The sequence below is a fragment of the Hippopotamus amphibius genome, chromosome 10, assembly GCF_030028045.1.
Source record: "Hippopotamus amphibius kiboko isolate mHipAmp2 chromosome 10, mHipAmp2.hap2, whole genome shotgun sequence".
Lineage (NCBI taxonomy): Eukaryota > Metazoa > Chordata > Mammalia > Artiodactyla > Hippopotamidae > Hippopotamus > Hippopotamus amphibius.
The window spans coordinates 113,913,129-113,927,033 of NC_080195.1; positions in this window are offsets into that span (position 1 = coordinate 113,913,129).

A 13,905-nucleotide genomic window follows, 5' to 3' on the forward strand; every position below is an offset into this window, starting at 1 on the left:
TGAGGAAGCTGAGTTCAGGGAGGCTGGGTCACTTGCCCAAGGCTTCACAGGGAGAAAATGGCGGAGCCAGAGGTGGCCCCCAGGTCGTGTCGACACCAAAGCCCATAATTTTTCCATCAACTATTATAAAGTGAAAAAATTCTGCTAAAAACAGAAACATGTTAAAAGCTGGAAATGAAGGGGTCCTATTTCTCATGTGCCCGGGCAAAGATCTGTCTAAAGGAGAAGAATTGCCTTTTGTGTTCTGAAGTCCAGGAGACACGGATTCTTTCAAACCCGGAGGGAAAGGAAGTTCCTTCAGGGGTCTTTCATGCAAGAGGGACTTGTGTGTGGTGTCTGCTGTATCCCAGGCCCTTTCTGGGGAAGTTTGCAGGGCAGTCAGACAGCCGTCCTGCTGGTGGCCACCACGATGGGTCTGAGCCTCTCGCCTCCACCCCTGCAGGGCCTTCCAGGTCATCCACCTCTCACCGAAGAGCCAGCAGTCAACAGGATGTGCCCTGATTCCCGCTGGTGACGGCCACTGAGAAGCCTGAGTCATTGGTGATACAGGGAGGCGGCCCGGCAGGGTCAGAGGCAGGGCCTGGCAGCCTGCTGCGGGCCAGCCCGGCTGCCAAAAGCCTGCCCGGGCCGCCCTGATGAAGCAGTCCCTGTGACTCTGCGCCCACACGGGGCGGATGGAGGAATGTGACCCAGACGGCAGCTCCATCCTGGCCCGTGGCTCAGGGAAGCCTCCTGTGTGGCCGCCCAAGAGCAAGGGGATTGGGCAAGCTTGCTTGTGCCCGAGGCTAGGACCTACTTACGAATGAAAATATTTGAGCTCGTATTTTTTTATGCTCAAAAAGTCCTTGGGGGGGAGGCAGTCACACACACTGTACATTTTTTCATGACTCAAAAGAGTGCTGCCCTGCACCTGTCCTCTGATGTCTGAAGTCACACTGTCAGAGAGTCAGATGTGTCCTCCACATAGAGGTCAAGTGCATAGGGTGGTGGCGGCGGCCTGGTGGGAGGCACGCCGAGGAAGAGAGTGATGAAGGCACTGAAGACAGACATCACTTTGTTGGGACTGTGCTCTGTCTGCATCAGAGGCTCCAACTGGCGGGGCCACCGTGGGGGCTTCTTGCTGGATACGGGTTCCTGGGCATGAAGGGGCACTGCCCCTTCATTCTCAGGACCTTGGGATGTGCCTGTGAGCGCCCCCTGACCTGGCACGCCCGGTGCTGACTTCAGGATAACACAGACTGGAGGTATGGAACGGCGCAGCCGCAGAAGGATGTGCTCACGGCTGGTCTCAAGCCCTGCAAGCTGGAGGCAGGGCCATGGCTCAGCCAGCCCGTGGGGGACCCTGGAAAGATTCTCCCATCCCCCCACTGTGGCACGCACCATATAATTAATGTTTTACCTTCATTCTGGCCCCGACTTTCCTCTGTGCCTTGTGTTTCTTTGAAAAACCCTTGCTGGCACAAGGATAATACCTGGAGGAATATTTGAGAGTTAAAGGAAACTGCTATTAAAGGGCTTTAAAAACAACCCAAAGACACCTATTTACCTACAAAGAATTGATGTGCTAATTAAAATGATGATTATCTATTCCAGTGGCTCACCGAGCAGTCCAGTAAGACAAAGTGAACGATTTTGCTGGTCTGGAAAATCCTACTGTCTGGAAACAATCGTTCTAGTGATTAAAAGAGGAAAACACAAATGCCTTCTGTTTGCCTAGCACTCTGCAATGAGTCTTATAACAAGTTACTCAGCGGGGACCGCGTGGCTTGAGTGGCACTAGACCTGGAATCCAGGTGTTCTCCGTGTGATCCTTCCTGCTACACCTGTGGATCGTCCCTGTGCAATTCAAGAGCGATTCCTTACGGAGATTTATTTCAATGTCTCATTTTTCCCTGATTCTGATGGAGTCATCATCTTCCCACTCAGGGTGGGAGGCGTGGCTGTACCTATGAACACCTGAGGTCATCACACACATCTCTTGGTGCATCATTTCCAGCAGAGTCACCTTCTGGGAGCTCTGCCAGCTCCCTCTCAGGGGGCCCCGCTGAGCCCAGGGGCCGGGGAGCCAGCAGAGCAGGGACGGGGGACACCCCTGAGACTCCAGCTTCCCTCCCCGTCCAGTCCAGTCCAATCGTCCTGACTCTCCTTTGCTAACGGGGGCCACAAAGATGAGGCAGGACCTCTAGGGAGGGAAGCATCCGAGCCCTCACCCTTCAGGCTCTTCCCCAGGCGAGAGGACGAAGGCAGCTGATGGGTCCCAGGGGGAGAGAAAGATCTGCCTCAGCCCCACCCTTTCCGTTTGTGCAAAAACAAGAATCCTGCCTCGAGTGTGTTTGCAGCGTTGGAGTTCCTGATTATTCATAAAGATACTGTTTTCTAAGTATTTCTTCTTTATGGAAGTATTGTTGATTTACAATGTTCATGTGTACAGCAAGTGATTCAGATATATATATGTGTGTATATATATATATTTATTTATATATATATATATATTTCAGATTCTTTTCCATTACAGGTTATTACAAGATATTGAATATATGTCCCTGTGTTTACAATAGGTCCTTGCTGCTTATCTGTTTTATATATGGTACTGTAATGTGCATCTCTGCATTCCAAACTCCTAATCTATCCCTCCCCCTTCCCCCGTTGGTGACGGTAAGTTTGTTTTCTCTGTCTGTGAGTCTATATCTGTTTTGTAAATAATTTCATTTGTATCATTTTTTTAGATTCCACATATAAGTGATATATGATATTTGTCTTTCTCTGACTTATTTTGCTTAGCATGATCATCTCTAGGTCCATCCACGTTGCTGTAAAAGGCATTATTTCATTCTTTTTTGTGGCTGAGTAATAGTCCATTATACATACACACACACACACACACACATAGCACATCTTCTTTACTCATTCCTCTGTTGATGGACATATAGGTTGCTTCCATCTCCCGGCTATTATAAATAGTGCTGGTATGAACACTGGGGTGCATTTATCTTTTCAAATTAGAGTTTTCATCTTTTCCAGGTATATGCTCGGGAGTGGGATTGTTGGATCATAGGGTGACTCTAATTCTAGTTTTTAAGGAACCTCCATACTCTTCTCCACCATGGCTTCACCAATTTCCATTCCCATCAACAGTGCAAGAGGGTTCCATTTTTTCTACACCCTTTCCAGCATTTATTGTTTGTAGACTTTGTGATGATGGCCATTCTAGCCAGTGTGAGGTGGTACCTCATTGTAATTTTGACTTGTATTTCTCTGATAACTAGTGACATTGAGCATCTTTTCATGTGCCTGTTGGCCATCTTCATACATACACTGTTTTAACTCCATGCTTCTGTGTCTAGCAAGATGGGGGGCAAAACACCCCGAGAACCGTCCTGCCCCCACACGTTGGAGGAATGCCCAGGGAGTGACACCAGCAGCCTTTCAAATGCACAGCTGAACTTGACTGGAAAATAGCCAGAGTCCAAGGCCTCCCCAAAGGAACAGGAAGAAGGCTGGGGTGATTTCCTGTGCGGGTACCAGGACAAGGCAGGGCAGGCTCGGTGGTCTTTGTCACCAAGGAGCTGGGGGTTTAAGGCCACAGGAGAGCAGATAAATAAGAACAGATGGAAATAAGACCCCTCCCTCAAATTGGACAGACCCTTTGAAGGAGAACCAGAAAAAGAATGCCCTGGGAGTAATGGATGACGTCAAGGAAGCTGGTTTACATTTATGTTAACTCAGATATTGATCTCAGAAATCCATGCAAACATTTCTATAAAAGGGGGCATCATCTGGGAACGCCCAGGGCACCCACAGAAGCCCCTCTGTAGAGCAATGCCTTTCACCTTGACCCCGAAGACCCTCGGCTAAACTGCTTCACGGAACACAGACTCCACGTTACAGAACCTTTGGGGAAAGTCGGCAGCTGAAACCATCCAGAATCTTAGGCAATACGACTGAATGTAGACGAACCCAGAGTAAAAATGACTGAAGACTCTTTAAAGGGAATTAAACCGTGAACGAGGGTCAAGACATGTTTTGATTCTAGCCCTCTCAGTGCTATGATGCAGACGTGTTACCCCTGTTTGGGGTAGGAGCCTGCAGTCCGGAGGGCCCTGCGTTCACTACGGACACAGCTGAGCGGTCATGGGTGTCTCCAGGGCACCTCTGCTCCCACACCCTCCCCCGCTCACTGAGAACAGCCTTGGGGAAGAGAAGTGACCAGGGGCAGCGAACCTCACTCCCAACACACCGGCCCTCCTGGATGCACCCTGGGGATCCCTTGGTCTTCAGCCCGAGCTATTGTAAAGGGCTGGTGGGCAATATTTGCTCTAGTAATACACCCCTGCCTGTTCCTTCAAAAAAACATCACCAAGGCTGCTCTCAAGTGAAAAATTGCACAGGCGTCACCACGCATGCTCAGATGATGGAATTTTCCCCGCATCACTATTCAAATGCAGTATCCACCTCCACGGGGGATTATGTTGTCTTTTTTAGAAAAGTTGATCTAAGAAGTTATGCAAAATTGAAAGAGCAGAACTTCCTAGGTGGCACAGTGGTTAAGAATCCACCTGCCAAGGCGGGGGACACGGGTTTGATCCCTGCTCCAGGAAGATACCACATGCCGAGGAGCAACTAAGCCACGATTATTGAGCCCATGTACCGCAACTACTGAAGCCCACATACCTAGACCCCATGCCCTGCAACAAGAGAAGCCACGGCATGGAGGAGCCTGCGCACCACAATGAAGAGTAGCCCCCGCATGCCACAACTAGAGAATGCCCAGGTGCACCAACAGACCCGACACAGCCAATAAATAAATAAATTTATTTAAAAAAATTGAAAGAACGGAAAAAAGATACAGCCTATGTGAAGTTCTGTCACTGCCAGAGGCATGTGTAGTGTGGAAATGTGCCCCTCCGAGGGGCAGACCAATATGGGTGGGGTGCTGACCTGCTCTGTGTCCTGCTCTGAGGTCTAGAAATACTGGATGAGAGTGACCCAGATGCTGTCGCCTCACCAAAGTTTCCCCTCCTCCCAGGACAAGGTCGGGACCATTATGGGAGATGCTTCCTGATGGTAGGTTTATGCAATTTAAAGATGCTGGTGAGAGGTGGTGACAAAAGGAACATCCTTTTTTTTTTGTTGGGGAGAGCTGATCCATCCATCGTTTTTAATGAGCTCTGTCCTGAGATGATGCCAGGTGAGGCTGAAGGTAACCGTCCCTTCATCCTGCAGCTCTGGGACCAGCCACAAGAAGGCAAGGACTCGAGTCCGCAGGAACGAGAGGGGAGGCCCAAGTGTCCATCGATAGATGAATGGATCAGCAAAGGGGTGACCGGTACCATGAGATAGTATGCAGCCACGGAAAGGAATGAAGTAGTGACACACGGTACCATGTGGATGAACCTTGACTCGTGATGCCGAGTGAAAGAAGCCAGACATGAGAGGCCACAGGGAGTGTGATTGCCTTTATACGAAATGTCCAGAACAGGCCAATGGATAGAGACAGAAGACAGACTTCAGTGGCTGCCAGGGACTGGGTGTGGGGAGGAATGGAGAAGGACTCCGAATGGTTGTGGGTTTCCTTTTGGAGCGATCAAGACGTCCTAGAATTAGGGTGATGATTGCGTAACACTGTGAATGTGCTAAACGCCACCAAAGTGCTCACTGTAAAATGGTGACTTTTATGTTATGGGAATGTTGTATTTATTAAAGAAAAATCGTAGTGAATGGAGTAAAAGGAGAACGTAATAACCCATCCATGGCAGGCGATGCTTCTGTTTGTTACACGCCAAGGAAGAAAGCACAAAGGGAAGGGAGTGGCTCTTTCATTCATGTAGCTTGTGCTTACCAAGCATCTACTTTGCTGGAGAGGCAACACACAGGCACAATTTAAAATGTTTATGCAACAACAGACAGAGTCCTGCCCTCCAGCTTCTCTACCTGTGCCCCAGGGGCATCGTGGTCTCTCACAAGCACACCAGAATCATCTTTGCCAGCCTCGTTTCTCCAACTCTTCTCTCATCCCATCTGGTGGATCAGAACCCAAATCCCATCCTTTTCAGTCTGAATGCAGCTTCTTGCTTCCCTCATCCCAGGTCCTGTCTGCAGGGCTCTCCAGCTGGTCCTCCCATGGCTGTGTCACTTTCTCCTCCACAACACCTGCCTCCCACCTTCCAATTACCTGCTGTGGCTGACCACTCCCCCTCCACTATGCAACTTCCAGGCTGGGTGACCTGCCTTTCTCACCTCCCCTCGCAAAGCAGGCACAAGGATTCCTAGCTCACTGGCCGCTCGGGGACCTGGCGACCCCAGCGGGTGTAGGGCTCCTGCATGGTGCCGGGCACAGGTGAGAGGGTCAGGTGTGGTCCATGGCTGCCCAGGAGTACTTCTTGGCACTGAGCTCCCTGGTTCTCTCCATGCACACACTCAGCCCCCTCCACTGCCCGTTTGCTTGACCGGTCCTCCCCCAGGTCACAGCCCTCAGCCGGTGCTCCCTGCACCACCCACCTGCTGGGTCCTGCCCGGGACCTGAGCCTGCACGCCCTCTGCTGTCACACCTCCTCCACTGTGCGGGACTGCTACAGGGATCTTCACGGATATTCCTGTGTGTGTGTGTGTGTGTGTGTGTGTGTGTGCAGCCCCGCTAGACTTCAAGTTCTTTTAGGACTGAGACCACAGTCCTTTGAGTTCTCTCTGTAAGAATCTGCAGGTATCTGGGATGCATCTCTCTATCTGGATTAGAGGTTTGTAGCTCGAGCCCCAGAGTTAAGTTGGGTTTAGGGCTGCCGTCTGTGCCTGAACCCAGGTGTGCACAGTCTGCTCTCGGGGACAAGAGACCCTGCCCCCCTCCCTTGGGATTGGTCCTTCCCGCTGCAACCAGGGTTGTCTTCCTGTGATGCCAACAGGCGGGTAGAGCTGCTTGCCCTCAGCCTGGAAGCAATGGCAAATTGTCCCCTCTCAGGGTCCCGCTGGGCCCTCCCCAGCCACGTCCAGCCTCCTGTGGGGCCTCCTCAGACCCTAGATCAAGCCAATGGTCGGCGTCACCCAGGCCATTCTCTGCCTGCAACTCCCTCCTTCTCCGGAACCTGCAAACATCTCTCCTCTTTCCAGGATCAGGTCAAAGTCGCCCCCTAACAGGAACTGTCACATGGGGGTTAAGACCTCAGGCTCCAGGTCAGACCGCCTGAGGGCAGATTTGGCCCCTGTGATTTCAGGCAAGTAATTTCATCTCTCTGTGCCTCAGTTTCCTCATCTGTGCACTGGGGTTATTATTCTTATCTCTAAGAGGACCGAACAAGCTAACACACGTGTGTAAGAGCACAGTGCCGGCAGTGGTCCAGCTCCCAGGCCTCTCCGTTGGCTCTGGCCGGCCCTCTCGAGGCCTCTTGGGTGATGTGCAGAAGTGGTCATTCTTCTGTGTCTCTTCCCTCACGAGACCGGGAATTCCTGTCCTCTGCAGTGTCGTGTTCCAGCGCGAAATAGGAGACAGGTCAGAGGGCACAGGCTCGGTGGATATTTGTTGGATGACTGAATGTGTCAACTGAAAAATCACACAACCTACAAGTCAAGAGTTAAGTTTTATTTGGTGGACATTATGCAGACTTCCAGCCTGGGACACAGTGTCTCAGATCGCTCCGAGGGACTGCTCTGAAGAGGCAAGGGGGGGAGCCAGGATATGCAGGAGTTTTTGCAACAAAAACCAAAAGGATCACTGTTAATTAAAGAAAGACCAGACCTCTCAAGTTAAGTAATTTAGCGCTTTTCTAGATGTGGGAAGATGCAAGAGTCTGGGCCCACTGAAATCATTCCTTAGATGTGCGCCTTAGTTACCTGGGGCCAGTGTCCTGTGCTTTCCCATCTTGAGTCTTCTCAGGGGGGATGGGGGGCATGGATGTCTGCAGGGGTTGCTGGCGAGACGGCGGGCACCCTGTTTCCATCCTGAGCTCCCTCAGGGCTCACCAGCGGGCAGCTGTAGTGTGATGGCTTGATGGCTGCCACAGCCTCTGTTTACCGGTGTGGCGGGCAGTAGATTTCATTCACAAATGAACGAATAAATGAATGCAGTGAAAATCAACAAGCAAGCTTTCAAGTGAAATTTTGGTTGTTGGCCCCGAGTGTAAAGTCAGCCTGTTGGTGCCGGACAGGGACGTCTCCTCTGTCTCCCTCGGGGAGGGCCTGTGGGGCTGGGTGGAGGAGCGCCCCTCTCTCCCCAGCAGGGCCTCGGGCGAAGAGCAGCTGCCTGAATGTCCAGACAGAACCCAAGTCAAGGTCCCAGAGTCTGAATATGCACCAGTGCCCACAGTCACCCGGGATTTTCTCCGCCCGTCGTGGGTGGTGAATCACAGGCCGAGAGTGGTCCCTTGTGACCTCTGGTCACTACAGGCGACTCCGTGTCCGCATTCTCCCCTTACAAGCATCCTTGGGGCTTCCTGGGCAGGGACTCAAGTGCAGGGCAACCTTCGTGAGCCATTGACAGCCCCGAGTCCCCCGACTGCTGGATGCTAGAACGGCTTCCCTGATTTGAAACGCTTCTACTTGAAATAAGTGTGATTTTGGCGTCAAAATCAAGGGTCATGCCGTTATCCCATCTCCGCATGAGGGGAAGTTTGCGGTTATTCATCTTGATCTAGGATGGACAATAAATGCATTTAAAAACCAAAGTTCTCCGTGCTGCATTTATTTTACGTCCATGAAGCCTGAAAACTCGGAGTGAAGGAGCCAGCCTGTGGCTTCTCTTCCGTGTCTGGGTATTCCTTTGTCTCAGACTCACACACACTAGGTGGGAACAGCCCTCCTCTCCCTCCCGTTTCTTCTCTGGGTTCCCTGGGGGCCCAAGGTCCGCCCCACTGGATACCCCCTTTGTGCCTCTTTTCACTGCACAGCGGAGGCCCTGGCAGCAGCCCTGGAGGTTGAGACCCCTTAGGGGTTCCTATGACGACTCCTGACCTCCTGTTCAGTTGCTCAGGCTGCTCACTGCACAAGGACATCAGGCGAAGGGGTGACTGGGGCTGCCCTGAATCCTGGTGCATCTGCCTGGAGGAAGGGGCATCTTTCTCTAACACACACAGAGGGTCCTTGCGGGCCGGCGGCAGCCCCAGTTCCCCTGTCCTCCCCGGGCTGCACAGGGCTCAAGGGTTTGCAAAGGCAGCCGCGCGGGCTGGGAAGCAGAGCCCCTCAGAGGCTAAGGCTGTGCGGGCTCGGGGCAGGGAGGGTGTTCCTATTTTAAGGAGAGAGAAGCTGTGCTCTGTCTCCTGTGGGCGTGAGGGGGACAGCTGGGCGGGTTCCACGGGTGCAGCTGCGAGACAAACAGGCTGGGGGGGGGGGGGGCGATCCCGGGCGCACCAGCCCCAGGCGCTCACCGGCGCTAGGCGCCCTGGGCGCCAGCAGGTCCCCCTCGCAGGCCTGGACACCTGGCCCCACGTCTCACGCGGCCTTCCCCTCACTGCCCACGGCTCACCCACGAACCCTGGGACCCAGCTCCCTGGCAGGCGAGAGCCCGTACGTTCGTCGGGGGAAAGCAGGCCGTTTCCTCCAGGCTGTGCCGCCACCACCCCGCCACGCTCTCCACCCGCCCTGCTTTCTCTTCCTGCTCCGCGCGCGGGGTTGGCATCCGCAGGCCCCACGTGCTCTTTCCCACCCTCTTCTCCCGGCAGCGCTATGGTTTCTAAGTCGTTCCCTCTGGAGGCGCCCTTCTGGCACGCCGGCCTGGCTGGGTCCCCCCCGGGGCAGGGGGGGTGCCCTTCAGCCCTCGGTGGGGCTCACGCCACCGTCACCTGCCCGTCCCCTCTGAAATCCCTTCCGCGCTTGTAATCTGTATGGGTGGCCTTCCCGATGGAGAGCCCCACCGAGCAGCACCTGCGTCTGAGCTGTCCCTCACCCGTCACGGGAGCCTGGGCCCCCAGTACAGGCCTATAGATAATTGTGGACTAGAATAGAGGGGCCCCGTGGTTCTCCACTTTGGGGACATAGGTGGGCTTTGGTCTGGGTGAGAACACAAGTCACAGCAAATTATTGGTAGCAAACGCCACACAGAACTTGGTCCATCAGGCCCTGGTCCGTGAAAGTCATCGAGGATGCAGGGAGACCCGTGGGCGCTGGGGCCACATCGACATCCAGCTTCGGAAAGACGACTCACAGAATCAGGTGCTTACCTACACCTAGAGCAGCCTTTCTTCTGGGATTCTGAAACTCTGTCTTGTTTTAAGTTAAATTGTGAGGAAAAAGCACCTCGCTTCTGTCCCCCATGGGAAGAATCTCCCTGAGTTAACATTAACGATGGACCTTCAGCTTTTAACAGGGTCCAATATAAAAACAATTTGTTTAAAGAACATTTCTGGTCTCTCAGAAACACAGCAGACTTGGTTATTTCACCAAGGACCCTTCAGTTAAGTCATAAATTCCTCCTTTACCGCCAGCCTGTGGTCGTCCCCCCGTTGAACCTGAGACGTGACTGTATAGGCGGCCACGGCTGGCTCCTCAGCGGCCTCCTGACTCAGAGGGAAATTCAACCACAGTCCCATTTCAGGAGCTCGATCCCCATGGGTTCCGGATCAGGTCTCGGGTTTTCCGTTGTTCTGGTTTACGTTCACTTTACTTTGCTGACGTCCCTTATAAGCAGGGAACCACACCACAGGGTGAAGACAGAGAAGCAAACCTGTAGTCCAATGCATTTGGATTATTACAGAAAACAAAATTCTGGTAGGAGCTGGTGCTTCCTGACACAGGCAGTGCCGGGGACCCTTTCAGCTTTTCTGGGGGTTTACACGGGGGCTCGGCTGTTCTCTTGTCCCGGGAGAGGAAGAAGACACATGGATGCTGGTGGGGGTTAGAGGAGGATGCTGTGACAGTGAGTTCCAAAATAAACATGTGCGGAAGCCACTAGCAAATATAACTTGTTTTTCATTTCACATACTCACGTTTCCAGTTTAAAGAGCCAGTGTTTGCTCTCCTGGCTGTTTTCACATCAGCATCTGAGCACCGGCAGACCCACCGTGTTTCCGTTATCTTCTTGTTCGGTTTAAGCTGTCCCCCAGACAGACCATGTCCCACCCGCCCAACCCCGCACGCCTCAGTGTTGTTTCTCACACACTTTTGAAGGTGTTTCTAATGCCCTGACACCTAGAGGGGTAAATGGATTCTAGCATCTCTAACCAACCCTAACCTCCTCCCAACGTGTGAAGCAGTTCTGCAGAGGCCCAGCTTATTCCTGCTCCCACAAAGATTTTTTTTTCTTTTTCTTTTTGCCTTGCCCATGATCTATTTGGTATTCTTCCAGCTTTGATTTTATCTGCAAATTTGAGCAATGTCTGTCTGACCTCAAAGTCTTCAACTGAGAAATGGGTGCCAGCACTGGTTGAGGCCTCAGAAAGATGGAGAATCAGCCAAGAATGGGCTGGTCCTCAGCCTCTGTCTTGAGGCTGGTTCTCCGAGTGGTGGTGGGTGTGGGCTGTATGCTCCAGATATGCTTCGACACCCACCTTCAGGAGAGGCCTTGATTAGTTCCTGGTTGTCAGCCTGACAAGCAGATCCGCAAAGAAAACAAAGCTACTTGTTTTCAGCCACCCATCCATCCATCCATCATCCATCCATTGTCCATCATCCACCTATCCATCCATCATCCATTGATCCACCCATCAATCCATCCATCCATCTGTTCATCCATCCATCCATCCATCATCCATCCATCCATCATCAACCCATCATCCATCCACCCATCCATAATCCATCCATCCATCCATCCATCCATCCATCTGCCCATCCATCCATCATCTATCCATCCATCCATCACCCATCCATCCATCCCTCCATCTGCCCATCCATCCATCATCCATCCATCATCCATCCATTCATCCATCATCTATCTATCCATCCATCCATCCATCCATCCATCCATCCATCCATCCATCATCCATCCATCCATCATCCATCATCCATCAATCAACCACCCATCCATTTATTCAACATCCTTGTGTTCACAGCTCACAGCCAGCTTCATGCCCGGTGCGGTGGTCCCTGGTCTGGGTCACGCCCAGGGGCAGCTGCAGTCCTGCCTGGTGTCAGGTGCTTTGGCCCCTCCTGATGTACCCTTAGCCTCAGTCCTGCCTGATGACTGGCTGTGCCTGGTGGATCCTAGCACCACTTTGTCTCTGCACCAGATGGATGAATGATGGATGAATGGATGGATGAATGGATGAATGGATGGATGAATGATTGATGGATGGTGGATGGATGGGCAGATGGATGGATGGATGGATGGATGGATGGATCCTAGCACCAGCTTTCTCTATTACCTCCTCATGGACAGCACAACCATTCTGGAACACACATAAGTCTTGAAATGACAGAACATCAGTATGCTCTGGGCCAGCCCTGACTGGTGGTGACAGGAGATGCAGGACAAGCACTGCCCTCTTTGTGTCTTCCTTCTCAGAGGTCCCCTCTGCCTGTACTCAGAGAAGCCCCAGCAGGAGGGGCCAGCCCCTGTGCCCACAGCATAACTAGCTTAATACTCTACCTTCTCGGGGGTGGGGCCTTCTTCCCAGCCCCTACCTGTTCCCTAGGATTGCTTCCAAAAGTGAACCACCAGGGGCAGGCTCTTGTCCCTTGGGGAGACCCAGCGAAAGCTGCACAAGGGCTCCCAGTCCAGAGGGATGGACAAAGGTACCCCTGAACCATTAGCTACGGAACAGTGTGTGTAGGGGGCACAGAGGAAAGAGAGCCCTACTGTGAGGGGAGGCCATGGGTCCGGGAAAGTCTGAACAGGGTCTTGGGCACCAGCAGAAGTCAGCAAGCCTGAAGGGGAAGTGGGGCCGGGAGGGCCAGGCATAGAGAGGAGCAGGAGGAGCAGGGAGTTCAAAGGCCAGGAAGTAAGAGCAGGCCGTGCTGGCTTCTGGCCCCTGCGGCTGATGTTAAACGTGTTTGGTTGGACCTGATGGAGATGAGTGTGGAGATGCAGGCAGGACCTGGCCAGAAGTGGCCATGCTGAAAGCAGGGTCTTAGCCCTAAAGGGAAGGGGAACTAGCCAAGGGCTGAACAAGGAAGAGTTTGTACAGTATGTCAGAGCTTGTAGGAAATGCAGATCCTCAGGCCCCGTGGAAGCCAAACCTGCACTTAAAAAAAAAAATTATTTTTTTTTGTTGTGCTGGGTCTTAGTTTCAGCTCGAGGGTTCCTTAGTTGTGGCATGTAGGTGGGATCTAGTTCCCTGACCAGGGATCGAACCTGGGCCCCTTGCAATTGGGAGTGCAGAGTCTTAACCACTGAGCCACCAGGGAAGTCCCTAAGCCTGCATTTGAAGAAGAGCCTGGGGAATTTCAATGCACATTAAATTTTGAGGGCTTTCCTGGTGGTGCTAGTGGTTAGGAATCCACCTGCCAATGCAGGCGACACGGATTTGATCCCTGGTCCGAGAAGATCCCACATGCTGCGGAGCAACTAAGCCCATGCGCCACAACTACTGAGCCTGCTCTCTAGAGACCGTGAACCACAACTATTGAGGCTATGTGCCACAATTACTGAAGCCTGTGCGCCTAGAGCCCGTGCTCCCAAACGAGAAACTACCACAATGAGAAGCCTGCGTACCGCCATGAAGAGTAGCCCCTGCTCGCTGCAACTAGAGAAAGCCCGTATGCAGCAACGAAGACCCAATGCAGCCAATACATAAATAAATAAATTTATAAAAATCAAATTTGAGAAGTTCCTACCCCAGGACACTTTGAAGCAGATGCTTTTGGCAGGGTGGGTGGGGAGGGCACTGTGTCCTGTGGGGCTCTGCGGAGGGTAGGGGCACCTGGTGAGGAATCTGGGCTGGGGGGAGGCAGAGGCAGGGATGGGGCAACTGCCGGGTGTCCTCCATGGGTGGGAGTGAAATCCTCTGTGGAGCTGCAGGGCTGAGAGCAGGTTGGAGGGGAGAGGGA